A 27648-nucleotide genomic window follows, 5' to 3' on the forward strand; every position below is an offset into this window, starting at 1 on the left:
TAAGCAGATGAAGGACTCTCTTAAGGATCATGATCAGGGGTTATATAAGATTTATTTGATGCACCCCGTGTCCTTGGGGACCTGGACAGATGGTCCTTTCCCTAACCAGACCACAAGGTTCTGCTGTGGCTCTCACCTATTCCTGTCAGTCAAGGACAGAGGCTTGGCTCACACCAGCCCTCTTGATCCTTGGGGGAACTGCAATCGCGTTCCTGGGCCAGCGGATCTCTATTAGACCTACTGTATGAGCTAAGGAGGCAGAAGTGAGCTCATACCCAGAGTTTGCTAACACTCCTTCATTGTAATGGTAGAGAGTTCAGGAAAATACATTTCATCTTTAAAAGAAATTTCTATGTCCAAGACTTCAGCAAACACACAGTCAGGGTTTTAGTGTTAACTTTGCCCTCCTCACTCTTTGGGGAGCTGCCTGGAATAGAGCAAGACCAGAAGCACCGGCCAGCAGTTCCCTGATTCACCACCAAGGGGCACTCGGGATAGATCTACTGGAACGCACCACTAAAAGGTGCGCAGGCAGGAGAGTCCACTTCGGAGGTACACGGGGAGGGCACTTCTATTTTGGAATACCTTGTGTGCTTGACAACACTCGGAGTCCTCGAATACGCCCGTGGGGCATCAGTCATAGCTCTTGTTGAGGTATTAATGGCTCTGGTCGGTCGGTCCCTACTGAGGTCCTTCGGTTTTGCTGGCCAATTCGAGACCGCGGCAACCAACACCCCTTTGATGCTACATAGACTTAGTCAACTCCAATCAGGGAGCGAAAACCGGGCTAGCGTTTGGCTCCGGGATGTGTGGGTGGGCTCAAGGGCCGTCCTGGGCGATGATTGGGCACCACGAGAGCGCAGGACTAAGCCTTTCCGGGGTGCAGGGCGGCGCCAGGTGCAGACCTAGTCCCTGCCTCCCTCTTCAGATACCTGGTGCCCATTGGCCGACTGTTTGGGGTCTGCGCGGTGGTTGCAGAACGGAGTTCAGGCGGCAGGATGAGGGTCGTGTGTGAGCATGGCCATTCAGACTGTAGAATTCACCGGACGACTCATCAACTGATTGTCCCAAAAGAGGCTGAAGATGCTGTCCTGCAAGGTTTGCCCTAGTCATTGGCCTGTAGCCACAGTCTGACTCTGGTTGCCGGGATGACGCATACTTTATTCACGTGAGCCCTTTACGTCTTGTTTACCTGTAATCCCGTCCCAAGCCTGGTCGGGCACTTCGGGTTCCCAGCGTGATCCTACAGATTCTGGTTCCATTCACGTCCAGGGAACGACCTCTTAAACTGGTTTCTGTCTACCTGGGAAGTGTGGAAGAGTTTTGAGGGTGGGTAGCGCTAGGGTGGATATCCCAGATGCTGTATGTGTCTGTTGGACCACTCTGAACCATTTGGGGAATTGTGTCTGAATGGAATATTCGGTTTGAATGTATTTTGTGTGTCATAGTGTGAGGTTTCCAGATTTTTGTGTAGTTATGTCTGGGTGTGCATTTTCTGAGTTTTTTGGGGGGGTCGGTAAGGGGGGAGGGCATTTGTGTTCCTCAGTGTCAGATCTCTACGTGGGTATCTGAACCACAGGATGTGAAGTCACTGGGTTCCAAATTGTGATGGCTCTGAGTGACTGGGGTGGGGGAGGGGGGTTGTCATAAGATGTAAAGTGTTTTACGTCTTTGTCCTGGGTGTTGGATCTCTGATTGGTCTGGAAACTTTATCTTAAGGTCATGCGATGTTTCTGAGTTACTTGAACTTCTGTGTTTTTGTTTTAGGGTCTTTCTGTTAGGTTGGAAGGGGCTGTGTTGTTTGTGGGGGCCTGTCTGTATAGAGTGATATATAAACAAGTCTGATTTTATTCCAGAGGTGAGAACTGTGGTCTCTGTGTGTGTGTGGGGGGAGGGGGTTAATCTTTGATGCAGTGTTTGTGGTCTCTTTTCTGCTTGGGGATCTGTGTCTCCAGCTATGTGCTGTCTATAGGGATTTTTGCAGTCTGTCTTTGGCTGTGAGTTCAGGGAGCTGTTTTTGATGTCTGTGGCTATCTGAGCTAATTGGGGTCTCTGTGTTGGCTCTGTGAGCAATTGTAGAGTTTGAAGCCCACCAAACATGATTTTAAAGCCTACCGCTCTCAAATTCCAGTTGTGTGATGTTGAGCAAGGCCTTTGCCTTCTCAAACGTCAACATATATAATTATCACTGAAACAGGACCAGCACTCAGAACAGAGGACGAGTTAGCAATGTGAGAAAGGGGTTCTGTTCCCATGGCAACTTGGGGGAGTGAACCATTGGATGGTCTCTGTGTGTCTCTCCTTCTCTCTGTAAATCTGCCTTTCCAATAAAGATAAATTTTAAAGAGAGACAGAGGCTGGGGAAAGGAGGTGAGAGCAGGATCACCTCCCCAACCTGCATACTACACAAATGGTAGCACCACGTATGGGTGCTGATGTATGTACTAATTTATTTGACTCATAATGACCACACAGTATATAGATAGATAGCATCATCAGATTGTGTGCCAATAATATATATGACTTCTATTTTACAGTTAAATACTTTTTAAAAAAGATTTATTTATTTTTATTGGAAAGGCATATTTACAGAGAGAAGGCGACACATTGAGCGAGGTCCTCCATTTGTTGGCTCACTTTCCAAATGGTCACAGTGGCTGAAGCTGAGCCAATCTGAACCCAGGAGCTTCTTCCAGGTGTCTGAAGTGGCCATCCACTGCTTTCCCAGGTCACAAGCAGGGAGCCGAATGGGAAGTGAAGCGGCCAGCGCACAAACCAGCGTTCACATGGTATGCCAGCGCCGCAGGGTGGAGAATTAGTCTGTATGTCGTTGCACTGGCTCCAGTTAAATACTTTTTAAAGAAACAACACAAAATATTATAAGGTTGACATTTGGAGTATTCATTCTTATAAATTAGAGCATATGTATAGCTTACTTATAACCACCGCACACACGCACACACACCCAAAACAGAAGTGTTCCCTGCCTCAAAGACTCCCTTTAACTCCCCTCTATCCCTAAGCCCTGGCAAACATTTATCTTTCATCACTGTGTTGCTATCATTTTATGAGTGTCATATGCATGAAATATAGCATTAACGTTTTGCACATTGGCTTCGTTACACAGCATAATGCCTTTTGAGTTTCATCCATATTGTTCAATGAATTCATTTTTTTCTATTTAAAACTTTTTAAAATTATTATTTGAAAGGCAGAGATACAGGGAGAGGGAGAAGTAATTCATTCTTTTTTTAGAAAAAAAAAGATTATTTTTTATTTGAAATACAGAGTTACGGGGGTGGGGAGGCAGAGAGAGAAATCTTCCATCCTCCTCCAGTTAATCCCTTAGATGACTACAGTGGTCTGAGCTGGGCCGGTCTGAAGTCAGAAGCCACTTCTGCATCTGTCACATGGGTATCTGTCACAAGTGCTTGGGCCCTCCTCCAATGCTTTCTCAGATGCATTAGCAGGGAATTGAATTGGAGGTGGAACCCCCAGGACATAGACCAGTGCCCATATGGGATGCCAGCAATGCAGTCCTCAGCTTTACCTACTAAACCATAGCATAGGCCCTCAAGTAGTTCATTCTTTTTATTGCTGGGTAATATTCATTGTATGGATGTGCCACAGTGTCTTTGACCTTGGCCCATTTAAGGGCATTTGGGTTCTGTGTTAATGATATGAGCAGTGCTTCCATAAATGTTTGTAGAGGGGTTTTTGTATGAACACAAGCTTTTGTTTCTTCTGGAAAAACAATTTGGAGTTCTAAATGTTCCAACAGCATTTGGAAGTACTATCATTTCTCTATTGTATTTGATAAAATTCTACAATTTTCTCCACACAAATTGACCGACTGGTTTTTTTTAAAGATTTATTTGTTTTTCTTGGAAAGACATTTACAGATAGAAATATCTATCTGTCTGCTGATTCACTCCCAAGTGGCCGCAACAGCCAGAGCTAAGCCATTTTGAAGCCAGGAGTCAAGAACTTCTTCCTGGTCTCCCACGCAGGTGTAGGGTATCCACGTTTTAGGCCATCCTCTACTGCTTTCCAAGGCCATGAGCTGGATGGGAAATGGAATAGCCGGGATATGAAATGGTGCCCAGATAGGATCATGGCATTTGCAAGGCAAGGATTTAGCCACTGAGCCAACATGCTGGACCCTACCAACTGATTTTTTAAAAGAAATATTTATTTGAAAGTCAGAGTTCTAGAGAGACAAAGATTTCTCCTTCCACTGATTCACTTCCCGGGTGGTCATAAAGGCTGGGGGTAGGCCAGGTGGAATCCAGGAGCTTATTCTGGGTCTCCCATGTAGTGGTGAGGGCCCAAACACTTGGACCATGTTCTGCTTTTCCCAGGAATATTAGCAAGGATCTAGATCAGAGGTGGAGCAGCTGGAACTCGAACCAGCGCTCATTTGACATGCCCACATCACAGGAAGTGGTGATACCCGCTACGCCTCAGTGTTGGCCCTGGCCTATTGATTTTTTTTTTAAAGATTTATTCATTTTTATTACAGCCAGATATACAGAGAGGAGGAGAGACAGAGAGGAAGATCTTTCATGCGATGATTTACTCCCCAAGTGAGCTGCAACGGGCTGATGCGCGCCGATCCGATGCCGGGAACCTGGAACCTCTTCCGGGTCTCCCACGCGGGTGCAGTGTCCCAATGCATTGGGCCGTCCTCGACTGCTTTCCCAGGCCACAAGCAGGGAGCTGGATGGGAAGTGGAGCTTATGGGATTAGAACCGGCGCCCATATGGGATCCCGGGGCTTTCAAGGCAAGGACTTTAGCCACTAGGCCACGCCGCCGGGCCCAGGCCTATTGATTTTTACAGAGGTATGTCTGTTTGCCAGTACCATGGTATCTTGGTTATTACAGCCTCGTGGTGTGACTGGTGTCATTCCTCCATTTTGTTCTTTAAAAACAATTGGCTGGTTCAGTTCCTTTGTCTTTCCACAGAAATTTTTCATCAGTTACTCGCACAGAGATTTTTGATAGGAATTGTATTAAATCTGTAAGTTAATTTGGGGACTGTTGACAATTACATTGCATCTGTCAACTTGTAAGTACAGTTTGTATCTCCATTTATTGGTGTCTTAATTTACTTCATAAGCTTCTAGCAGTTTTTGTTTAAGATTTCTGTTTTTAAGTTTGAAAGGTGTAATTACAGAGAAAGGAGAGACATGCAGTACAGGCAAGAATTTCATCATGCCTGACCTGTGGCTATACCACTTAGCTGCTGGATCACACTGAACAAGTCACACAACATTTTTGTATCTGATTTCTCCATTAGTAAGATAGAAATGCCACTAGTAACTTTAGCTACTTCTTGGAGGCAGTTTAGAGTAGCAACTATGTGAAGAATGTCAACTTGCCAGGATAGTGCCTGCCATAAGGTATATTCCCAATCAGTTCTAACTGTTGTTATTAGTATGTCTATTCCCATGCCTCCCTGCAGAATATACCAGAAAATGAATGCGGAGAGACTGGCTCATTTGGTGACTTTAAATGATTACCAGAGCTGTTTGGTTTGTTGTTGTTTTTAAGATTCATTCATTTTTATTGGAAAGGCAGATTTACAAAAAGGAGAGACAGAAAGATCTTCTGTCCACTGGTTCACTCCTCAAGTGGCTACAATGACCCTAACTGAGCTGATCCGAAGCCAGGAGTCAGGAGCTTATTCCAGTTCTCCCATGCTGGTGCAGGGTCCCAAGGCCATCTTCTGCTGTTCACCAGGCCACAAACAGGGATCTGGGTGGGAAGGGGACATGAACCCAGCCCCATATGTGATACTGGCACTTGCAAGGCCAGGGTTTAGCCACTGAACCATCGCGCTGGGCCCCCCGGAGCTCTTCAGGAATTCTAATACTGAGTCTGGGGTGATCGGTCATCTAGGGGGAAGGAATATTTTTGTTAGCATAATAAAAAATTCAACTCTTTCTAGGGTTGTTAGGAAATCTAAATGCATTGTTGGGAACTTGTCTTTATGACATGGAATAGAAAAGTGACTGAAAACTTCTCTAGAACATTGACCAATGAAAGGCCTCTTGATGTGATTCGTGTAATGTTTGAAAAGGTAAGTGGTCACTGGATAATGATGGAGCATACATCTATAAAAATTAAAAAACCTCTTAATGCACTTTAAAGACCTGAAGAACCTCATCATATGGCTCCTTTTGTGACTGTTAGTTCTGTCACCCAGCCCTGCTTCAGGTTGTCAAGATCCGAATTTGGTGAAGATAGGAAACTATTGGCAATCAAACTGGCATCAGTGGCAATTTATTTCTTGTGTACTTTTCACACTGACAGGTTTGTTTTTAATCTTGTGTTGATGATTCCTGCCATTAATATTTAATACGAATCAAACAAAAAGATGGATGATACCAGTATTTTCTGAGAGAATTCATGAGGAGGTGTTAATTTTTTTTTTTTTTTTGGATTGAGAGTCTGAGGAAAGGGGAGAAGGGATGACATTTGAGAGGAGGAGGTCAGGGAAGGTGTGAGGGAGCAGAGAGAGATGCCAGACAGGTTAGAAGGGAAGACAAATAAAGGGAAAAAGCAGAAAATGGAAGAGATGTGAAAGGGCCTACCATCGTGGTGCAAGCTGCATCTTGCGATGCTGGTATCCCATATGCGTGCTGGTCAGGCCCTGGATGCTCCATTTCTGAGTTAACTCCCTGTGGATGCAGCTGGGAGTTAAATCTTTCGGACTCTGCCACTTGCATGGGAGACCCAGATGGAGTTCTTAGTACCCGACTAAAGCCAGCCCCAACCCCACCCATTGTTACCATTTAGTAGTGAAAGATCAGCAGGTAGAAGATGTCTTTCTCTCTGTAACTCTGCTTTTCAAATAAAGAAAATAAATTTTTTGAGAGAGACATGAAAATTAAAAGATCATGCTTCTGGACACTTCCTGTAGGCCACACATTGTTTCTAGTGTTCATTCATTCTCTCTCTTTCTCCAGCCCCTCCCTCCTTTTTTTCCTTTCTCTCTCTCTCTCTCTCTCTCGCACACACACACACACCATTTTTATAAGGGTTCTTCCAAAAGCTTCTGGAAAATGGAATTAAAAGATAAGGTTATTTTGGTGGCCAAAACTTTGAAATCCACGTGCAATGTTTTCATTGTATGCATTTTCCTTGAATTGTTTGAAAATCGCCTGTGTACATGGAGTTCAAATTTTTTGCACCAAAGTAAACATATCTTTTTATGCCATTTGCCATAAATATTATGGAGTTCCCTCAGGTGTTAAAAGTCCTTTAGTGATTGCTTTGGTTTGAATGGATCTGTTCCCTCTCCAAAATCATGTTGAAATTTAATGACCAATGAAATGGTACTGTGAGGAATAGGGGTTTTAAGAGGTATTTGGTACATGGGGGCACTGCCCTCAGGATTGGATAAATGTAATTTTCAGATCCAGAGTGATAGCCTAATGGCTAAAATCCTCAGCTTGCACGCTCTGGGATCCCATATGGGACTGGATTCATGTCCCAGCTGCTCCACTTCCCATCCAGCTCCCTGCTTGTGGCCTGGGAAAATATTCCGGGATGGCCCCAAAGCCTTGGGACCCTGCACCCACGTGGAAGACCTGGAAGACGTTCCTGGCTCTTGGCTTCACAGCAACTCAGCTCTGGTCATCGTGGCCACTTCGGGAGTGATGCATTGGAAGATCTTTCTCTCTGTCTCCTTCTCTCTATAGGTCTGATTTTTTAATAAAAATAAATCTTTAGGCAGGTATAGACCAGAGTGAAAGCTAATAGCTAGAAACTCTATGCTGGTCTCCCACATGGGGGCAGGAACCCAGGTGCTTGGGCCGTCTTCTGCTGCCTTCCCAGGCACATAAGCTGCTGAAGCTGTGGAAGCTGGGTCAGAAGTGGAGCAGAGGGAACTTGAACCAGTTCTGTGATGGGATGCCAATATCACAAACAATGGCCTAACCTAATGTGATGTCTTGTGAATGCATTAAAAAATATGAGGTAATATTATGAGGTAAGCAGAAAGGATAGATTCTGGTATGCATCAAGCTTTGTATGTTTTTCCTGCCATTGATATCAGCAGCAACATCCTTGCCAATGTTGATATGAAAAATAGCTTTGGCATAAATGATAAACAAATGAAATAGCAGAGGGTCTGAGGTGATGGCTGAGTGACTAAATCCTCGCCTTGTACACACCAGGATCCCGTAGGGTACTTGGTTCATGTCCCAGCTGCTCCACTTCCCATCCAGCTTCCTGCCTGTGGCCTGGGAAGCACTGGAGGATGACCCAAAGCCTTGGGACCCAGCACCCGGCTGGAGACTCAGAAGAGGCTCCTGGCTCCTGGCTTTGGACAAGTTCAGCTCCAACCATTTCAGCTACTTGGGAATAAATCAGCAGAAGGAAGATCTTTCTGTTTCCTCTCGGTAAAAAAACAAAACAAAACAAGTTCAATGTCAAAGATGTTATGTCTTGCTCTAATCTCATAATTTTTTAAAAAATGCACTGAAAATGTAAAAGTGTTTTTCTCTACATGTAAGATAATTTTTCTGGGCACAGCGCGGTGGCCCAGCAGCTAAAGTCCTTGCCTTGAACGCGCCAGGATCCCACATGGGCGCCAGACCTAATCCCGGCAGCTCCATTTCCCATCCAACTCTCTGCTTGTGGCCTGGGAAAGCAGTTGAGGACGGCCCAAAGTTTTGGGACCCTGCACCTGTGTGGGGGACCTGGAGGTTCCTGGCTCCTGGCTTCAGATCGGTGCAGCAACGGCCATTGTGGTCACTTGGGGAGTGAATAATTGGATGGAAGATCTTCCTCTCTGTCTCTCCTTTTTGTATATCTGCCTTTCCAATAAAAATAAATAAATCTTAAAAAAATAATTTTCCTTTTTAAAAAAGATTTATTTTTATTATAAAGGCAGAGCTGCAGAGAGAAGGAGGAGCAGAGAGAAAGGTCTTCCATCTGCTGGTTCACTCTGCAAATGGCTACAGTGGTCGGAGTTGCACTGATCTTAAGCCAGGATCTTCTTCAGGGTCTCCTATGTGGGTTCAGGATCCCAAGACTTTGGGGCCATCCCTGACTGATTTCCTAGGTCACTAGCAGGGAGCTGGATGGGAAGTAGAGCAGCTGGGACAAGAACCTGACCCCCAATGTGAGGCTGGTGCTTAGAGGTGGAGCTTAGCCAGTTTAATCAACGCATTGGCTCCCAGATAAATTTTTCTTTCTTTCTGGTTTTTTTTTTTTTAAGATTTATTTTTACTGGAAAGACAGATTTACAGAAAGTAGGAGAGACAAAGATCTTCCATCCGCTGATTCACTCCCCAAGCAGCCACCATGGCTGGAGCTGAGCTAATCCAAGGTCAGGAGCCAGGAACTTCTTCCAAGTCTCCTACACAGGTGCAGGGTCCCAAGGCTTTGGCCCATCCTCTGCTGCTTTCTTAGGCTACCGGCAGAGAGCTGGGTGGAAAGTAGAGCAGCCACAGGATACAAAGAGGTGGCCATATGGAATCCTGGGGTTGGAAGGCAAGGACTTCAGCCACTAGGCTATAACTCTGGGTCTGCCCCAGATTTGAAATAACATGATTTTCACTGCTTTGTTTGCTTTTTACTCATTATTATAACTCAACCACTGTTTTTCTATTGTAATTTCTCAAAAGTGTTTTCTGAAGATTTACTCTTAGGTGTCTTAATGCTTCAGAATAAAAAATTGTTTTAATATCCTTGTGAGGTGAAACACCAATTTGTGATGAGAGGCAGCATTTGAGAAAGATTTAAGTTACAGTGGAGAGGAGCAGTGAGGGAAGCAGCAGCCCACATGGAAGGTGAGCCAAAGTCTGCAGGTGTTCTAGAAAATGCCACAGTTAAAACAGAAACAGACTGACATACAAACAAAGCACCCTATGTATACAAAAGAAGGGCTGTGCCAGGACCAGCAATGTTGTGTCCTGATTAATCCATGCCAGAAGCACATATGAGCATCCATTCAAGCCCTGACTATTCTGCTGCCAATACCACTCTCTGTTAATGTGCCTGGAAAAGCATCAGAAGATCCAAGTGCGAGGGCCCAGAAGAAGTTTCTGGCTGCTGGCTCCTGGCTTTGTCCTTGCCCAACTCCGACAATTGCAGCCATTTGGAGAGTGAAGCAGCAAATAGAAGATTCTTTCTATGTCTCTGTGTGTGTATTTCAACTTTTAAAAAATCTTTTTTTAAAAAAGTTTACATTGTATAAAAAATTTGAAAAACATGAATAGTTTTTTCATGATACATGATTTTCATGAATTCTAAAAATGATGTATTTGTTATATTTGAAGGCAGAGGTGGTGGTGGGGGACAAAGATCTTCCATCTGCTAGTTTATTCTCCAAATGACTGCAGCAGCCAAATCTGACCCGGGCTGAAATCAGGAGCCTAGAACTCCTACGTGTGTGACAGGGACCCAATTTCTTGGGCCAGCCTCTGCTACTTTCTCAGGTGCATTAGCAGGGAACTAGATGTGAAGTAGAACTAGTTCCCTAGTTTGCCAGTACTCAAACCAGCTTCCTGATAAGGGATGCCAGTGTCACACGCAGTGGCTTAACTTACTATACTACAATGCTGGTCCCTTTCATCAGCTTTTTATAAAGGATTTATTTTTATTGATTTGAAGGGTAGAATGACAAGGAGAGACAGAAATAGACACAACAGCTGGAACAGAACCAGGCCAAAGTCAGGTGCCTGGAACTCCATCCAGGTCTCTCCATGTGATTGGCTAGGGCCTGAGTACCTGGGCCATCATCCACTGCTTTCCCAGGCACGTTAGTTCAGAGCTAGATCAGAAGCAGAGTAGCCAGGACCTGAACTAGAATGCCAACATCACAGGTGGCAGCTTAACTTGATATGTCACAATATTTGTCCCTCCTTTCATGAGTTTTTTTTGAAGACTTCCTTCCCCAGTATGTGAAATTATAATTAATGATCTCCCAAAATAAATGTAAAAATTACTGGCAGCGGGAACAGAGTGGAGGTAGGGTGGGGAGGGGGGCTGACCTTACCACGATCTGAGGGAAGTCTTACCTGAAGGGGCAATGCTTGCATTGAAATGCACAGGGCCCAGTGTGATGGCTCAGTGGCTAAATCTTCACCGTGCAAATGCCAGAATCCCACATGGACGCTGGTTCATGTCCCAGCAGCTTCACTTCCCATCCAGTCCCTTGCTTGTGACCTGGGAAAGTAGTGGAAGATGGCCCAAAGCCTTGGGACCCTGCATCCATGTGGGAGACCCAGAGGAAGCTCCTGGATCCTGGCTTTGGATTGGCTCAGATCTTGCTGTTGCAGTCATTTGGGGAGTGAACCAGCAGATGGAAGATCTTTCTGTCTGTCCTTCTCTCTGTTAATCTGACTTTCCAATAAAATATAAATGAATCTCCATATATACCTTACTTGGTAGGACACAGAGATTAGTTACTCCTCACTAGGGTATGGAAGATTTCTCTGCACACCCCTCCTAAAACAGTTCTACACCTCAACTGTTGACATATGCCTTGCTAGAGTTATAAGCCAGTTTAAACTATCCTAAAATCTGCAAAGTTCAGTAGAATTATGCTTCAACGGTATAGACTGCTAAATACTAAAATGAAAATAGACACGAGACAGCTGAATAGTACCCTATAGACATTTTAAGGTGTTAGAAGCTGGTTGTATATAAACTAAAATTGAAATGTCAATGAAGTAGTCACAGGATGTGGTTAAGAACTTGCATTTTTTAACACATTGGTTACTCAATACCATGTTGATTAATTCCATAATGTTGTAAATTGTTGTTGATGTTATGTTGGGACCTTTAATTGATCAGGATGATACTCTGCTGCTCTGCCTTCAGACCAGAGATGGTCTTCCCAAGAAACTGTTTATCTGGACAATAAGATGCTGGACTCTTTGCTTGGTTTATGCTTGCAATGAAAGAATCTTGACTGAATTTGAACTGTAATACTGTAACAAGGTGGAGGAATCCTCCATGGGGGGAGGGTACGGGGAGGGGTTGGGGGATCCCCAGAGCCTATGAAACTGTGTCACATAATGCAATGTAATCAATAAAAAAAAACATCTCAAATAAAAAGAATCTCCTAGTTTCCTAATCTACTCTTCAAAATATTAAGAAAAAAAAAAAGAAAAATGTGCAGCATACCCAGGCGTTAAGTTGTCCAGAAAGTCTCAGGAAAAGGGAAAAGTTTGGGGAACCAAAGGATATGAAAGCCCAGGAAGAGATTTGTAGAAGAGGCAGCGCTCCTTTCCGTATTGCTAAAGAGGGAGGCAGTGAGCTAGACCATGCCTTGAAGACCTTGGCTAGGAATGTGGTCTTCATGTCAAAAACAAAAGGGACATCCTTGTGTGGTTTCAAATGAAGTGTGTGTGTGTTAGGGGGAGACAGAGAAAAGGGAGGACAAAGAAGGAGGGAAATGGAGACAGACATAAGTATGGTGAACATAGAAGAAAGTAGAATAGACAGATGTTTGGGGAGTGAAATAGAACTGGACAAGGATTTTGACCTGAAATAAAGATGAGGGAGATATAAATTATTATTTCTGTGTTGCATTGCAAGAGTAGGGATGATGCCATTGGCTGATGCAGGAAATATGGAAGAGGATCGGGGTTGTGAACAATTGTAAAATCAAACCTTTAAAACTTTTTCATTTAAAGACGCTGCGACAGACAAGGAATGAGAGAGAAAATCTCTATCAGCTAGTTCAGTTCCTGGGGCTGAGCCAGGCTGAGTTTAGGAGCCTGGGACTCTGTGTAACAGTCTCTCACATGGGTAGCAAGGGCCCAAGGACTTAGGCCATCTTCTACTCCCTTTCCAGATCCACTAGCAGGGAATGGATCGGAAGTGTAGCAGCCAGGATTCAAACCAAAGCCCTGAGGTGGGATGCAGTTGTCATAGGCAGTTGGCTTAGCCTGCTGTGCCAAAACACCAGCCCCTCCACAAGCATTTTGAAGTACTCTCGTATTTTACTGTTTCATATTACTGCCCCAACAATATATTATATAGTACTTTTTATATTTATATGTAGAGAGTGCTCCCATCTGCTGTGCTGTTTCATTTCCCGGAAATCAACTGACAGGGCTGTGCCAGACAGCCAGGAGCTCTGCACTCAATCTGGGTGTCATGTGGTTTTCAGGAACCTAGCTGCTTGAGGCATCATCTGTTGCCTTCCAAGAGGTGCATTAGCAGGAAGCTTGACCAGAAGCAGAGCAGCTGGGACTCGAACCAGGCACTCCGATAGGCAATGCAAGTGCCCCAGGCAGTATCTTAATCATTGTGCCACATGCCTGCTTCTATAAAATTATTTTTAAGAGAGTTAAGAAGAAAGGGAAAATGCATATTTATTTTGTTTTATTTTTATATAATTACATTTACCTATGCCCTTTTCCACAAAAATTTGATTTATACCCTGAGGTCACTCATTTCAAATCCCCTTTAGGGTTTGTCAGAAGGAAGGTATGCTAGCAATAAATTCTCTTTGTTTAATTGGAATAAATTTATTTGCATTTTAAAGAGAGAATTTTCTGGGGGAAAAAAGGAGGCTTGATTGACAGTGTTTTCTTTTTCTTTTTAAAAAAGATTGATTTTACTTGAAAGCCAAAATTATAGAAAGAATGAGGGAGAGACAGAGATCTTCCATCTGTTGGTTCACTCCCCAAATGAACGTGATAGCGTCCAAAACTGGGTGTCAGAGCTTGTTTCAGGTCTCCCACATGGGTACAGGGACCCAAGGACTTGAGCCATCCTCCATTGCTTTCCTAGGCTGTAAGCAAAGAGCTAGATAAGACGTCGAGTAGCTGGGACGTGAACCACCACCCATATGATTTGCAGGCACTACAGATGAAGGATTAGCCTACTATGCCACCACACACGTGACTATCTGTGGCTCTAGCTCTTGGTCACACAGGCTCCCCCAAAAGACAGAAAAATAAAAACTCCAGTCATTTTTTCCCTTGAAAATTTCTAATATTATATAACTAAACTTAAATGTACTCATATTCTACTGCTAGGGTTCCACAACAAACAGAAAAAGTCATGAACCAGAAAACCAAAACCACAAACACAGAGAGAAGCTTATAAAACTAAATATGTATCTCAGCATTTAGAGCTAAACAGAATGAAGAATGAAAAAAATTTTTAAAGATTTGTTTTTTATTGGAAAGGCAGATATACAGAGAAGAGAAAGAAAGATCTTCCATTACTAGTTCCTTCCACAAGAAGCCTCAATGACTGGAGCTGAGTCAATCCAAAGCCAGGAACCAGGAGCTTCTGAGTCTCCCAAGCAGGTGCAGGGTCCCAAGGCTTTGGACCATCCTTTGGATTGCTTTCCCAGACCACAATAGGGAACTGGATGGGAAGTGGAGCAGCTAGGACATGAACTGTTGCCCATATGGGATCTTGGCACTTGCAAGGCAAGGATTTAGCCACTAGACTACCGCGCCAGACCCAGGAATGAGAATTTTTAAAAATCATGAATAGGGCCCGGGGCGATATCGTAGTGTTTAAGGTCCTCGCCTTGAACGCACCAGGATTCCATTATGAACGCCGGTTCTAATCCCATAAGCTCCACTTCCCATCCAGCTCCCTGCTTGTGGCCTGGGAAAGCAGTCGAGGACGGCCCAGAGCATTGGGACCCTGCACCCTCATGGGAAACCTGGAAAGAAGTTCCTAGTTCCTGACTTTGGATCGGCGCAGCACCGGCCGTTGTGGCCACTTGGGGAGTGAATCATCGGACAGAAGATCTTCCTTTCTGTCTCAGTGAGTCATCGGATGGAAGATCTTCCTCTCTGTCTCTCCTCTTCTCTGTACATCTGCATTTCCAATAAAAACAAATATTTTAAAAAAATAATGAATAGGTGACAAAAGTGTGTAATAACTGAACTTTTTTAAGATTTAGTTTTATTGGAAAGGCAGATCAGATTTGTGGAGTGAAGGAGAGACAGAAAGGTCTTCCATCTGCTGGTTCACTCTCCAAATGGCCACAATGTCTGGAGCTAAGGCATTCCAGAGCCAGGAGCTTCTTCCAGGTCACTCATACAGGTGCAGTGTCCCAAAGCTTTGGGCCATCCTCTGTTGCCTTCCCAGGCCACAAACAAGAAGCTGGATGGGAAGAGGAGCAGCTAGGAAAGAAACCGGCAGCCATAGGGGATCCTGGCACTTTCAAGGTCAGGATTTAGCCATTGAGACATTGTGCCAGGCGCTGTAGTAACTGAACCTTTACAGACTATTTAAAATCTGGAGTTCTGTTTAGAAACAGATGGACCTTAATGGGTGATGAACAACACAAGGGATTATGGATGGTTTTGTATCGTTCAAGTGACTTCTCGTGCTACTCACCTCCACAGAAAACCTGATATTGATTAGATACTGAGCCAGGCTAATGTTGGCAGCAAATCCTACTGTTGGTAACCTGCCTGCCAGTAGTCCCTTCTACTGGGGTCACAGTTTGGATCTGCAGCCCAGACATTTGATGAACCTCACTGGTTTTGGTGCTTAACACAATAGCCTCAGTTCCGGGCTTGCCTTCTCCAGTGTGAACCCAACTGAGTCAACGTGAATAAGAATTATACTGTTTTCAGTAGTGCTGCATTCAAGGTGGGCCTCCATCCTTCCCCTGGGATGAGCTTGAAGGGGAGGGATCCTGCGTCGCAATTGCACTTGCCTGGAACATAGATTTAGTGACAGACCTTGGGGGAAGGATGAGAGATACAGACACTTTGCCATTCTTGGAGTAATGGCTGTTGGACTGGGAATTGATGGACAGAGGCAGAAAGAGCCTTTTTCATGCTTGCCTACACAGGTCTGGAGTAGAGTTTACTTCTTACAAAGTGGGATGGTGGAGGAAGAGAGCCAATATTGGCTTATACATTGTGAACACTAATGCTCTTCTGAAACTGTAGTAGGTTTCCTCAAACAAGTGTTTTTTTCAGGACTGGTGCTATGGGGTAGCACTTTAGGCCTCCACCTGCACTACCAGCATCCCATATAAGTACCAGTTTGAGTCCTGGATGGTCCACCTCTGATCCAGCTCCCTGCTTATGGTCTGGGAAGGCTGTGGAGGATGGCCCAAGTGCTTGGGCCCCTGCAGCCACATGAGAGACCTGGATGATGCTCCTGTCTCACCTTCTCTCTGTAAATCTGCCTTTCAATAAAAAAAAAAAATTTTTTTTAAAGCATTTCTTCATTTGCCTCATGTCCACAGGACAGTTTTCAGAGACTTTAACTAGATAACCTTATAATTTTCTCTAGTTTCACAGTAGACTGGGAGAATGGAACCCCTCCTGCTGGCACACCAGAAATGGGATTTCTTGATTATACAGTCTTCAAGTGAATCTTGAATCCACATAGTATGAGTTCCCCAACTTTTTTTTTTTAGTGACAAAATGACTAGGCTACTCAAGTTGCTTCACCTTCCATGTGCATTTTAGATTCAATTAGTCAACTACCTCGAAAAAGGCTGCAGTGGGTATGGTGGCACAGCAAGTTAGGCTGCCATTTGGGACATTTGGGACATTCCACCTCGGACTGCCTGGTTTTAATCCCGGCTACTCTACTTCCAATCCATATTCTTGATAATGCAATCCTGAAGGGTAATAGATGATGGCTCAAGTGGTTGAGTCCCTGGCACCCATATTGGAATCAGCGGTGAAGTACCAGGTTCCTGGCTTTGGCCTGGCCCAGTCCTGTGGTCATTAGGGAAGCAAACCAGCAGATGGAAGATGCCTTGTTTGAAAGACAGAGAAAGAGAGAGAGATAGAGGGATTGATTGACTTATTCCCCAGTCCACTGCTGAAATGGCTGCAATAGCCAAAGCTAGGCCAGGCCAAACCCAGAAGGCAGGACATTTTCCTGGGTCTCCCATGTGGGTGTCGGGTCCCACGTTCTGCTGATTTCCCACATGCATTAGTAGGGAGCTAGATGGGAACAGCCAGGACCTGAACCAACGTCCATACAGGATAGTGTTGTTACATGTGACAGCTTTACCAGAGCATCAGCCCCCAATAAATAAATATATTTTTAAACGTAGAGATTAAATTTTAAAAGGCTACAGAAATTTTGATACAATTTTCTGTGAATCAAGGAGAGGATTGAAATATTCACAATCTTGAATCTTGAGATTTACAACCCGTTAAATTGGTAGACATATTTTTTTAAGATTTATTTATTTTCATTACAAAGTCAGATATACAGAGAGGAGGAAACACAGAGAGGAAGATCTTCCGTCTGATGATTCACTCCCCAAGTGAACACAACGGCCTGTGCTGTGCTGATCTGGAGCCAGGAGCCAGGAGCCTCTTCTGGGTCTCCCACACGGGTGCAGGGTCCCAAGGCTTTGGGCCGTCCTCAACTGCTTTCCCAGGCCACAAGCAGGGAGCTGGATGGGAAGTGGAGCTTATGGGATTAGAACTGGAGCCCATATGGGATCCAAGCATGTTCAAGGCAAGGACTTTAGCCACTAGGCCACGCCGCTGGGCCCAAGACCTATTTTTTTGTGCTTAATTTTATTAACCATGGCTGTAGATTTCTGTGTTCAGTTCTTCAATATATTGCCATTTTAAAAAGATTTATTTATTTTTTTAAAACAGATCTTTCATCCACTGATTCAATCTCCAAGTGGTTGCAACAGCCGGAGTAGAGCTGATCCGAAGCCAGGAGCCTGGAGCTTCTTCCGGGTATCCCAAGTGAGTGCAGGGTCCCAAGGCTTTGGGCCATCCTCGACTGCTTTTCCAGGCAAGAAGCAGGGAGCTGGGTAGGAAGTGGAGCAGACTGAATTAGAACCGGTGCCCACATGGTATCCTGGTGCATTTAAGGCGAGGACTTTAGCTGCTAGGCTACCATGCTGGACCAAAAGATTAATTTTTTATTTTAATGTTCAGGAACCTCAAACTCCCTGTGGAGCTACCCTATGGTTGGCAGGTGTCCACGTTTTTGGGCTATTTTTCACCACTTTCCCAGGCCCATCAGCAAGGAATTGGAAGCAGTGTTCCAGTTTGGGATGCCGATATCCTGGGCCGCAGCTTAAACTTTGCACCATAACACCCTCCCTGATACAATTTTTATAAATTACAAACAATAAGTGTTGTAGAAGATACGGAGAAATTGGAACCATCATACATTGCTGCCGGGAATTCAAAATGTGACAGCTGGTATGACAATCAGTTTGACATTTATTCCGGAAGTTTAATATAGGGTTACCATATAATATAGCTATTCCACTACTAGGTGTAGGCCAAGGAGATCTGAAAATGAAAGTCTACTATCAAAGCTTGTATACTAGTATTCCTAGTAGAATTATTCCTAATAGCCAATGAGTACAAATAACTCAGATATCCATCAACTAATGGATATATAAACCAAGTGTCATATTACATCCATTCAATGGAATTTTTATTATGCTATAAAAAGAGTAAAGTACTGACACACACTACAATATGGAGGAAACTTGAAAATTCTTATGGGAAGTGACAGAAGTCACCCACACAAAATTACCTATGTAGGATTCAATTTATATGAAAGGTCCAGAATGGACAAATCTTTACAAACCAAAAGTAGGGGAGTGAAGGCAAGGGCTGAGGGGAAGGGAGAATGGGTAGAGACTGCTAATTTCAAGTACTCTGTTCAGGAAATAATTATTGGTGATGGCTGCACATCCTGTTGAATAAAACAAAACCCACTGAACTATGCAGTTCAAAAAGTGAGTATTTTGGAACAGGTGCTGTTGCCATGTTGGGTAAAGCTGCTGCCTATAGTACCAGCATCCCATATGGGTAACGTTTTGAGTCCCAGTTGCTTCACGTCCCATCTGGCCTTATGCTGATATGCATGGCAAAGCAGTGGACGATGGCCCCAAGTCCTTTGGCCCCTGCACCTAAATGAGATACCAGGAAGAAGCTGCTGGCTCCTGGCTTTGGGCCAGCCCATCTCTGGCCATTGTGGCCAATAGGGGAGTCTCTCTCTGTCTCTGTAACTCTGCTTTTCAAGTAAAGAAATAAGTCTTTTTGGGCCCAGTCTGGTGGCCTAGTGGTTAAAGTCCTCAGCTTGCCTGCACCAGGATCCCGTATGGGCGCCAGATCGTATCCTGGCTGCTTCACTTCCCGTCCAGTTCCCTGCTTCTGGCCTAGGAAGGCTGAAAGCATGGCCCAAAGCCTTGGGACCCTTCACATGTGTGGGAAGCTCCTGGTTCTAGGCTTCGGACTGGCTCAGCTCCAGCTGTTTTGGCCACTTGGGAGTGAACCAGTGGAAAGGAGATCTTTCTGTCTCTTCTTTTCTCTGTAAATCTGCCTTTCTAATAATAATAAATAAATCTTTAAAAACCTAAAACTTCTTAAAATGAATATTTTGGTATATGATTTATATTTTGACAAGGCAAATTATCTTTTTAAAAAAGATCACATACAATGGCACATAGTTTTTTTTAAGATTTATTTATTTTTATTGGAAAGGCAGATATACAGAGAAGAGGAGAGGCAGAGAGGAAGATCTTCCATCCAATAATTCACTCCCCAAGCGGCCACAATGGCTGGAGCTGAGCCAATCCGAAGCCAGGAGCCAGGAGCTCTTCCGGGTCTCCCACCCTGGTGCAGGGTCCCAAGGCTTTGGGCCGTCCTTGACTGCTTTCCCAGGCCACAGGCAGGGAGCCGGATGGGAAGCAGGGCCACTGGGATTAGAACTGGCGACCATATGGGATCCCGGCGCATGAAGGTGAGAACTTTAACCACTACGCTATTGTGCCTGGCCTGGCACATAGTTTTGGCCATTATTTAGAAATGCAGTCATCTACACCAACATAGAAGCAGCCTGTGAATCACTGGAATCAGTTTAAGTGATTCTTTTTCTAAAGATTTATTTATTTGTTATTTATTTAACACACTGGCAGTTCATGGACACACACACAAGTACTCTCTGCCTACTATTACTGCAGCATGGCTCGAGGCTGTGCAAACATTCCTGCAGGCCACTTCTTAGTACAATTGCCAAGGGGAGGAATTCATTCCTTAAACGAATGTCTGTGGAGTGCCTCCTGTGGACCTGACACGGCTCCACGTGCTGGAGAAAACTCACAGAATAAGACTGACAGATAGCCCAGATTCCAAAGGCAGGAGGAGACAGTACAGGAAGGTTGTGGACAGTCACCTCACCCTGCACACTTGTGCCAGTGATGCCTGTTTCCATCACCGAGGCAAGGGAATGCTGGCCACTGCCTTCACCTGCAAACCTGCCACCACTTTGGAGGCGGTGACTGCAGACAACAGGCTGTGCTGATCCTAGGCTCCGCAGAAGATCATCCGAGTCTACAAGTGGCATGACCCAATAGGACATTGTGAGGGAAGTGGGACAGTGGTGGAGCAGTCCCCCAGGAATATCTGAGACCCTCCATGACGCACAGGGGAGGAAGATAAGGTGAGGATGAAAGAACCCATTTAGGGATCCCCGCCCACCAAACTGCTAGGTATGGGTGAATCGCCACAGGCTGCAGAGACATGGAGCACTGTGCAAGGGAGCACTACATAGAATGTTCACGAGAGTATCGTGTGACGCAGGTTGCACTGGGAGACAACCTGGGACTGGAGCTTGTGCCCATAGTTCAGACAAGTCATGTGCCACCTGCCAGGAGCCGCCTACCATGTGGGGACATCCACCCCTCGGCTTTCCTAGAGGCCTCTGCCTCCCCAGGGGCCACACTATGACCTCACTCTGGCCCTAGGCCAGAGGCTCCACCAACGCAAATCAAGCAAGAACCAAGACCTAGGAGAAGCAAGGAAGGCAGTGGTGCTCAGGTGGATGAGCTGGGCAGAGACTAGCAATGACACTGGCTCAGTTCGGTACAGTGGGGCTGCTTCAGTTCACTCCCACAGTAGAGAAGACTCCTGCACTTGGGGTGGGCCTGCTTGGGGACTTCATTGTTGCACATCTGGGGAGTGAAGTAGTGGAGGTGAAGGTAAAGGGGAAGGCCCAGAATTCTGAGTAAAAGAGGTTCCCTGGGGGATTCGTGTCAGGATTAATGTCTCTCACTCTTTGTGCACTGAAATCTCAGCCATCTCACAAGCAGAAAAAATAATACCAGGTGAGTAGGGTTATAGAGTTGGGCTCTGTTTTATCTTCAGGACTATTCATTTGTTCTCATTTCTTAAATAAGCTCGTTGGTGAGGTGTGCTGTTACACAGTGGGAACTTCTAGCACTGGCATCGCATAAGAGCAGCTAGTTCAAGTCCCAGTTGTTCCGCATCTGATCCAGTTCCCTGCTAATGTGCCAGAAAAAGCAGTGGAAAATGGCCCAAGTACTTGGACCCCTTAAACCCAAGCGGGAAACCCAGAAAGAGTTCTGGGCTCATGACTTCAGCTTGGCTCAAGTTGCGGGTTTCTGGGGAGACAGCCATAGGATGGAAGATCTTTTTCTGTGTCATAAATTCTGTCTAATTCGGCCTTTCAAACAAATAAACATTTAAAAGAAAAAAAAAAAGCTCATGGGGGGTGTTGGTCAGTGTGGTGGCACTTGGGCTAATGCTCTGCCTGCTAGCCTCAGCATGTCATATGGATGCTGGTTCATATCCTGACTGCTCCACTTCTCATCCAGCTCTCTGCTGACTGCCTGGGAAAGCAACACAGAAAGTCCTCGGGTCGCTACACTCATGTGAGAACTGAGAGAAGCTGCTGTCTGCCAGCTCTGGATCAGCTGAGCTCAGATCATTGCAGCCATGTGTGGAGGGAGCCAGCAGATGGGAAGCCTTTAGACTGTCTCACCTTCTCTTTGTAAAATCAGCCTTCCAAATGAAATAAATAAATAAATCTTAAAAGAAACAGCTCGTTGGATCTTGAGATGCTGAGTTCAGGGCCCCGTATGAGCTCCCAGCCTCTCCCTGAGAGACCGTTCCTGTCTGCATCTGTGCTCCAAGAGACCTGCAGGCCCGTGTGAGCAGAGACTGCGAGAAAGACCTCGGCCCTGCACAGCCTGGATGCTGAACTTCCTCCACAAAGGAAAGCAATGCTTTCCTAAAGGGATTTAAGGCGCTACGCAAGGGAGACTTTTGTGTGTGAAAGATCAGAGGGAGGGGTTTCCTGTCAGTCACCGCCCTCAGCAGGCAAGCATTAGGCACAGTCTGCATTTGGAGCTCTGCAGGTGCTGCAGAGGCCAGCCTGGGCTCTTAGGTCCTGGGGGAATGTGGGTGCCCCCACGGGATCCCATGGCGTGTGTGCTCCCTGGCATGAAGCTGCCAGTCAGCATCACCTTGGTCTCAGTGCCCTGAGGCCAGGCTTACAGTTGGTGTACCCTGGGAAAACAGCCCAGCCTAGGGCTGGCCTCCAGGTGGATGACAGACAACAGGAGGCCAAGGCTCTCCAACAAGCACAGACCCTGACAGCCTTGTTCCCTCTAAAGCAGAATTAGCATTGAGAGGAAGGGGCCAGGCCTCCAAAGCCCCCCACCCCCCTACCTCACCACCCAATCCGCACAGGGAGGGCATGGGGAGGTAGCAGGGCAAGGCTGAGGACAGTGGCAATATGGCATCTCCTATGTGGTCAGTGCTGTCTCAGCAGGGCCAGCACCTGCCCCACTTCCTCTCCAGCCTCTGACAAAGGATGGGTGAGGAGGATAGAAGGAAACCAGATGGCTGCACTGCCCCCATGATCCACAGGCCCAGGAGGCTGAGCAGTGCTGTTCAGGGCAAGCAGGAGGAGGGCTCCCTGGAGCTGCGGGAGGCCTGGCCACAGAGGCTCCCATCCAAGAGCAGCACAAAAGTGACACCTTGTCACTCCTGCAGAGAACCAACATGCCCAGGCAGATGATCACAGGTTTGCCACCTGAGCTAAGAACTCCAGGATTTTGCAGTGTTGCACCCAAGGTGTGATGTTGGTTAGCTACTGGGCTTCTCCACCATGGGTGATTCTCCTCCACATCACACACTAACCTTGATCTTCACAGGAGGACACAAGACAGACTGCACATCAGTGCAGGTCCTGAAAGCAGCTCTTGAGCTTTGGCAAAGTCGGGAGACAGATACATGGCACTTTTGGCCCAGAAGAAGTTCTGGGTACCAGACTGCCCCAATCATAACAGGATCACGCAAAGATCTCTTCACACTAATGCTGACTGCGCTGCAAAAAGAACAACGCCAGGTTCTATCTGTACCAAAATGCATACAGCACTATACAAGGAAACAACCTCAAGGGCTTTTCTACATGTGTGTAACACGCAAAGGATCCACAGGGCTATCCTCGTGTGCACAACATGTAAACAACCCACAGGGCTCTCCAACACAGGTGTGACAGGCACATGATGCACATAGCTATCTGCATGTGTTCTGCATGGAGATGACCCACAGAGCTATAAGCATCTATGCATGTAAACTATCCACAGGGCTATCAACATACATGTGACATGCAAAATCCCAAAGGCTATCTACATGTGTGCCACATGCAAACGACCCTTAGGACTATGTACATGTGTGTGACACACAAATAACTCACAGGGACATCTACGTGTGTGTGACACACAACCAAACCACAGGGATATCTGTGTGTGACATGTAAATGACTCACAGGGATATCTACATGTGTGAAACACATAAACAACCCACAGGGACATCTACGTGTGTGTGACACACAACCCACAGGACTACCTATGTGTGTGTGTGTGACACACAAACAACCCACAGGGACATCTACGTGTCCCTCTGTGTGACATGTAAATGACTCACAGGGATATCTACATATGTGTGACACACATGCTTCCATGTTCTTCCTGAACAACTGTGCAACATGCTGTACCACGAGCCTGGCTTCAGAGGGAAAAGCTTTTGTGCCTTTCTGGAATCTTAAAACTTGAAGACAGGAGACATCTGTCAGTCACTTTCATTGCAATCCAGGAATTGCAAGTGGAGCAAGTTTCTCTCCCGCTCCCCAGCTCCTGTTTCAGGGAGGTGTCAGCCAGCTGGGAGCCTAACACTGCCTGCTATGCCAAGTGTCTAACACACCCTTGGTCTGATGTCAGGTGGCTCCTATGTATTCCCCCCACCTGCAGAGGCAACCAGCTCCACAGCTCTGCAAGGTGCTGGGCAAATGCCCCTTCTCAGGGGAAGGCTGCCAGGGTACACTCCTTTCCCTTTGCCACTGTGGGCATATACTCACCCCACTGATCTCCTTCGTGCTTCCTAAGTGCCATGACTTGGCTTCTACTGCAGATGCCAAGAAGGAAGAAAGGTCCAAAGCAGAGATGAACCTGCAGCTGGAAATCAATCCAGGCTCCCCAAGAGCTCTGACCTGGGAGAGAGAGCAGGCCCCTCAGGGTCTCAGGCTGGTGGGGAAAAGATATCCGTTCCCCCAGGCAACAAACCCCTCCTGTGCTCCTGCCTCTCTGGGGACTGGTTACAGACCCAGGAGCTCAGCAGGGCAGAAAGCACAGAAGCCCTGCCCCCGGGCTTGCAGGCCCTGGGGGAAGGGTAGGTAGCCAAAAACTCTCTCCAGTATGACTCAGCCAACTGCCCCCTGGGCTGGACAGCAAGGGCACCTGTGAAAAACAACAGGTGCAGAGTGCAGCCCTTGGTCACAGATCAGCAATCTGGGAGGGACCACAGGAGCCACAGGACCCCAGGGAAACACAATGACCAGGGTGGGCAGCATGGGGAAGGGCACAGGATGGAGAGGAGGGAGCCCAGCAGATACTCGGGGCCAGAGCCTTCTGGACTGAGGGAAAAGCTGGCAAACAGTGAGGCAGAGCCTGGCACCAAGACACACACAGCCACTGCACAGACAGAGACGCCTGTGCAGCCAGGGACCCAGGACCCCACAAGTTGGGGACGAAGCTCGTGCGGGCTCAACTCCACAGAAGGGACTGGTTGCTGCCTCAGGATAGCCGCACATACATCTGTACAGGGCTGCAGAACCCCTGCGAGGGAGGCAGGACAGGTGTGGTCAGAGAACAGCTGTGCTTGGTCAGAGGCTAAGGACCAGAGGCACTCCTGGCCAAGAGCACTGGGACTGGACAAGGGCACCTCTGTGACCATATTTGTCTCTGTGGGCATGTGAGGCAACCCTGCCACACATGCCCTGTCGGTGAGCAGGCATGGAGTCACTATAGAACAGGTTTCTGTGGGGTTACCACTGCCCCAGCTGCTGGCCTTCTGGGAACCTTTTGGGAGCTGACCAGAGCATCTGCACTGTGAGGCCGGGCCTTAAGCTAGTGCAGTGCGCAATTGCATTAAGAATCCTGTAGCCTGCTAAGACAAGTTCCAGGATCAAAGGGAAACGACAAGGCACAGAAGCCAGCTCCCACAAATGAAAGACGCAATCTGCCTATATACACAGGTGCTTGGTGGACCAGATGTTCCTGTGTCACTCTACTGCTGATACAAGGGAGACAATAAGAGCGGCCAGCCACTGGATGTTCAAGACCCAGGGCTCAACGTCCTTCACACATGGAATGACCACGTGCTAAGTGCTGAGTGGCAGCAAAGCTGCACCTAGTGGGGCCTCTGTGGACCCAGGGATTGCTCAGCGCTATGGTGCACAGCTGAGCCCTACAGACACAGTGTGGGGATAGTGATGACAACGTTTCATCTGGGTGCCCTGGGAACACAGACATCTGACCCCTGCTCGCCTGAGGGGTCTGGGAGCAGGACAGATTTCCCCAGGGCAGGAGACATAGGAGACCGGCACCTTCTCACCCAGTGTACTGGCAGGCCCATGGGAACAGGAAGATCAGTACACAACAGCCAGACTGCCTTCCTTGCTCCACTGCCCACCAATCCAGTTTAGGCATCTGGTCACCAGAACAGCCATCCAAACGCTCTTGGCCTCCATGTTCTTACTAACTCTGAGATGGGCCTGTGCCTGAGGTGGACACCAAGTCTCCCTGCCAGGGCACAGAGCCTACCTGGAGGAGCCCTAGACACAGGAAACCTGATCAGCCATGGCTGATCACCAGCACCTAGGCGAGGTGAACCTTCTCCAAGCATCTGCCAACTCCCCAGGGCAGCTGTTTCACTGCAGGAGCCTGGCCCTCACAGGTGGACGAGGAGTTGCAATCAGGGCACAGCATCTGCATCGCCCCAAGGATAACATAAGTGGAGTGCATCAGTGTGAGTAGAAAGAGGCCGGCTTTGAAGTCAGACCCAGCTGGAGTGGGTGGGACTGACGTGTACATCCACACTTGCCTGCATCTGCAGCAGTGACTCACCTGTTTAGGTCTGTTTCCTCATCTGTGGTAGGGTCTACATACTGGCCTCCTTAGGACTTTGGGAAGTAAGAACTTTACACAACACAACCACCACTCTCAGGATCCAGTAGGATCCAGTGTACCGTGTTGGGTATCAAGGGACACTGGTGTGGAGTAAAGCGAGCCAGGGCTTCCTGCCCCAAGAGCTGAGGTCAGAGACAAGGAGGGCCTGGGACAGTGGCACAGGTGTGGTTTCCATCTGTTCTCTTTCATTGCTCACCTGTCCGGGGCACATGCCTCACTTTACCCTTGGTAAGGCTGTGTTAACAGCAGGGAAAACAGGCTGTAGAAATGACAGTAGTCCTCGCAGTGCCCAGCACACAGGCAACCACTGAGGAACTGCTGGAGTATCCTTCAGGGCTGAGGGTGTCTGTTGAGGACACCCAAAAGTTGCTTGAAGACCTGGAATGCGGCCATGGAAGGTCCCCAGGAATGAACAGTCAGCGTGTGCGGCCTCGCAGGTGTTCACAAGCAGCAAGAAATCAGTCCTCAGCAAAGAGGACAGGGGCTGGGGAGCCAACTGCCTCCCACAGCAAGCCCCTGCTGCAGCGGGCGCTCAAGGAAATGTTATCTCCTACAACACCATCCACAAAGAGGGGAACTGAAGCCGAGTTTAGTTTGTCACATTGGTGATGGCACAAAGTGACATTCTTGCCATGCGTCTAGATAGCCCTCGCTACCATGAGGTCCCCAGTCTGCATCCTTGCCATGCTATGAAAACTGTGGCCACCATTAAACCTCCATATTCAGACTCAACCATGAGTCCCCAGGAGGTAAAGGGAGATCTATGCTGGGCATACCCTATTAGCTCCTGCCATTGTTTCAACAGATGCCTTTATTGTTGATTCATTTCACTGAAAATCCTGTTAGGAAGGGCGTTATAATGCAGCAGGCATGGCCACTGCCTGTGACGCCACCATTCATTACATGTGGGCACATTCATTACATCTGGGCTGCCCTAGCTGCATTCAGTCAAGCTCCCACATAATGACCTGGGAAAACCTGCGGAGCATGGCCCTTATTTTTGGGTCCCTGCTGCTGCACATGTGGGAGACCGGGAAGAATATAACAGCTCCTGGCTCCAGCCTAACTCAACCTGGCTCAGCCCTGGCCAATGAAGTCATCTGGAATGTCAAGCAACTGGAATCTCCATCATTCATTCACTCTCTCTCTCTCTCTCTCTCTCTCTCTCTCTGTATATGTATATAATATGTCCTACTCTGTGTAACTCTGATTATGAAACAAACACATTAACATGTTTTTAATAAAGAAACTCCATGAAATTCTACTCAAAGTACATGACACATCCAGAAACTGTATTCACTCTCCATCACCTGTTACTAGTGCACACACACACACACACACATACACACACACAATCCAACCTGTAAAGGGGGCCTTTGCCTCTGAGTGCTGCCCAGGCAAACTAGAAACTGCT

The 27648-nt window shown here is 46.8% G+C and overlaps 1 protein-coding gene across 3 annotated transcripts in view; it reads left to right on the plus strand.

The window, feature by feature from the left end:
• Nucleotides 1–897: 897 nt before the first annotated feature.
• FAM156A (family with sequence similarity 156 member A) overlaps nucleotides 898–27648 on the plus strand; it is a 42436-nt gene continuing 15685 nt past the window's right edge. For all 3 annotated transcript variants that reach the window (XR_009244527.1, XR_009244529.1, XM_058658646.1), the window contains exon 1: nucleotides 898–1168. The gene's annotated coding sequence lies outside the window, so the exon portion shown is untranslated. The remainder of the gene's footprint in view (nucleotides 1169–27648) is intronic.

This window comes from Ochotona princeps, chromosome X, assembly GCF_030435755.1.
Source record: "Ochotona princeps isolate mOchPri1 chromosome X, mOchPri1.hap1, whole genome shotgun sequence".
Taxonomy (NCBI): domain Eukaryota; kingdom Metazoa; phylum Chordata; class Mammalia; order Lagomorpha; family Ochotonidae; genus Ochotona; species Ochotona princeps.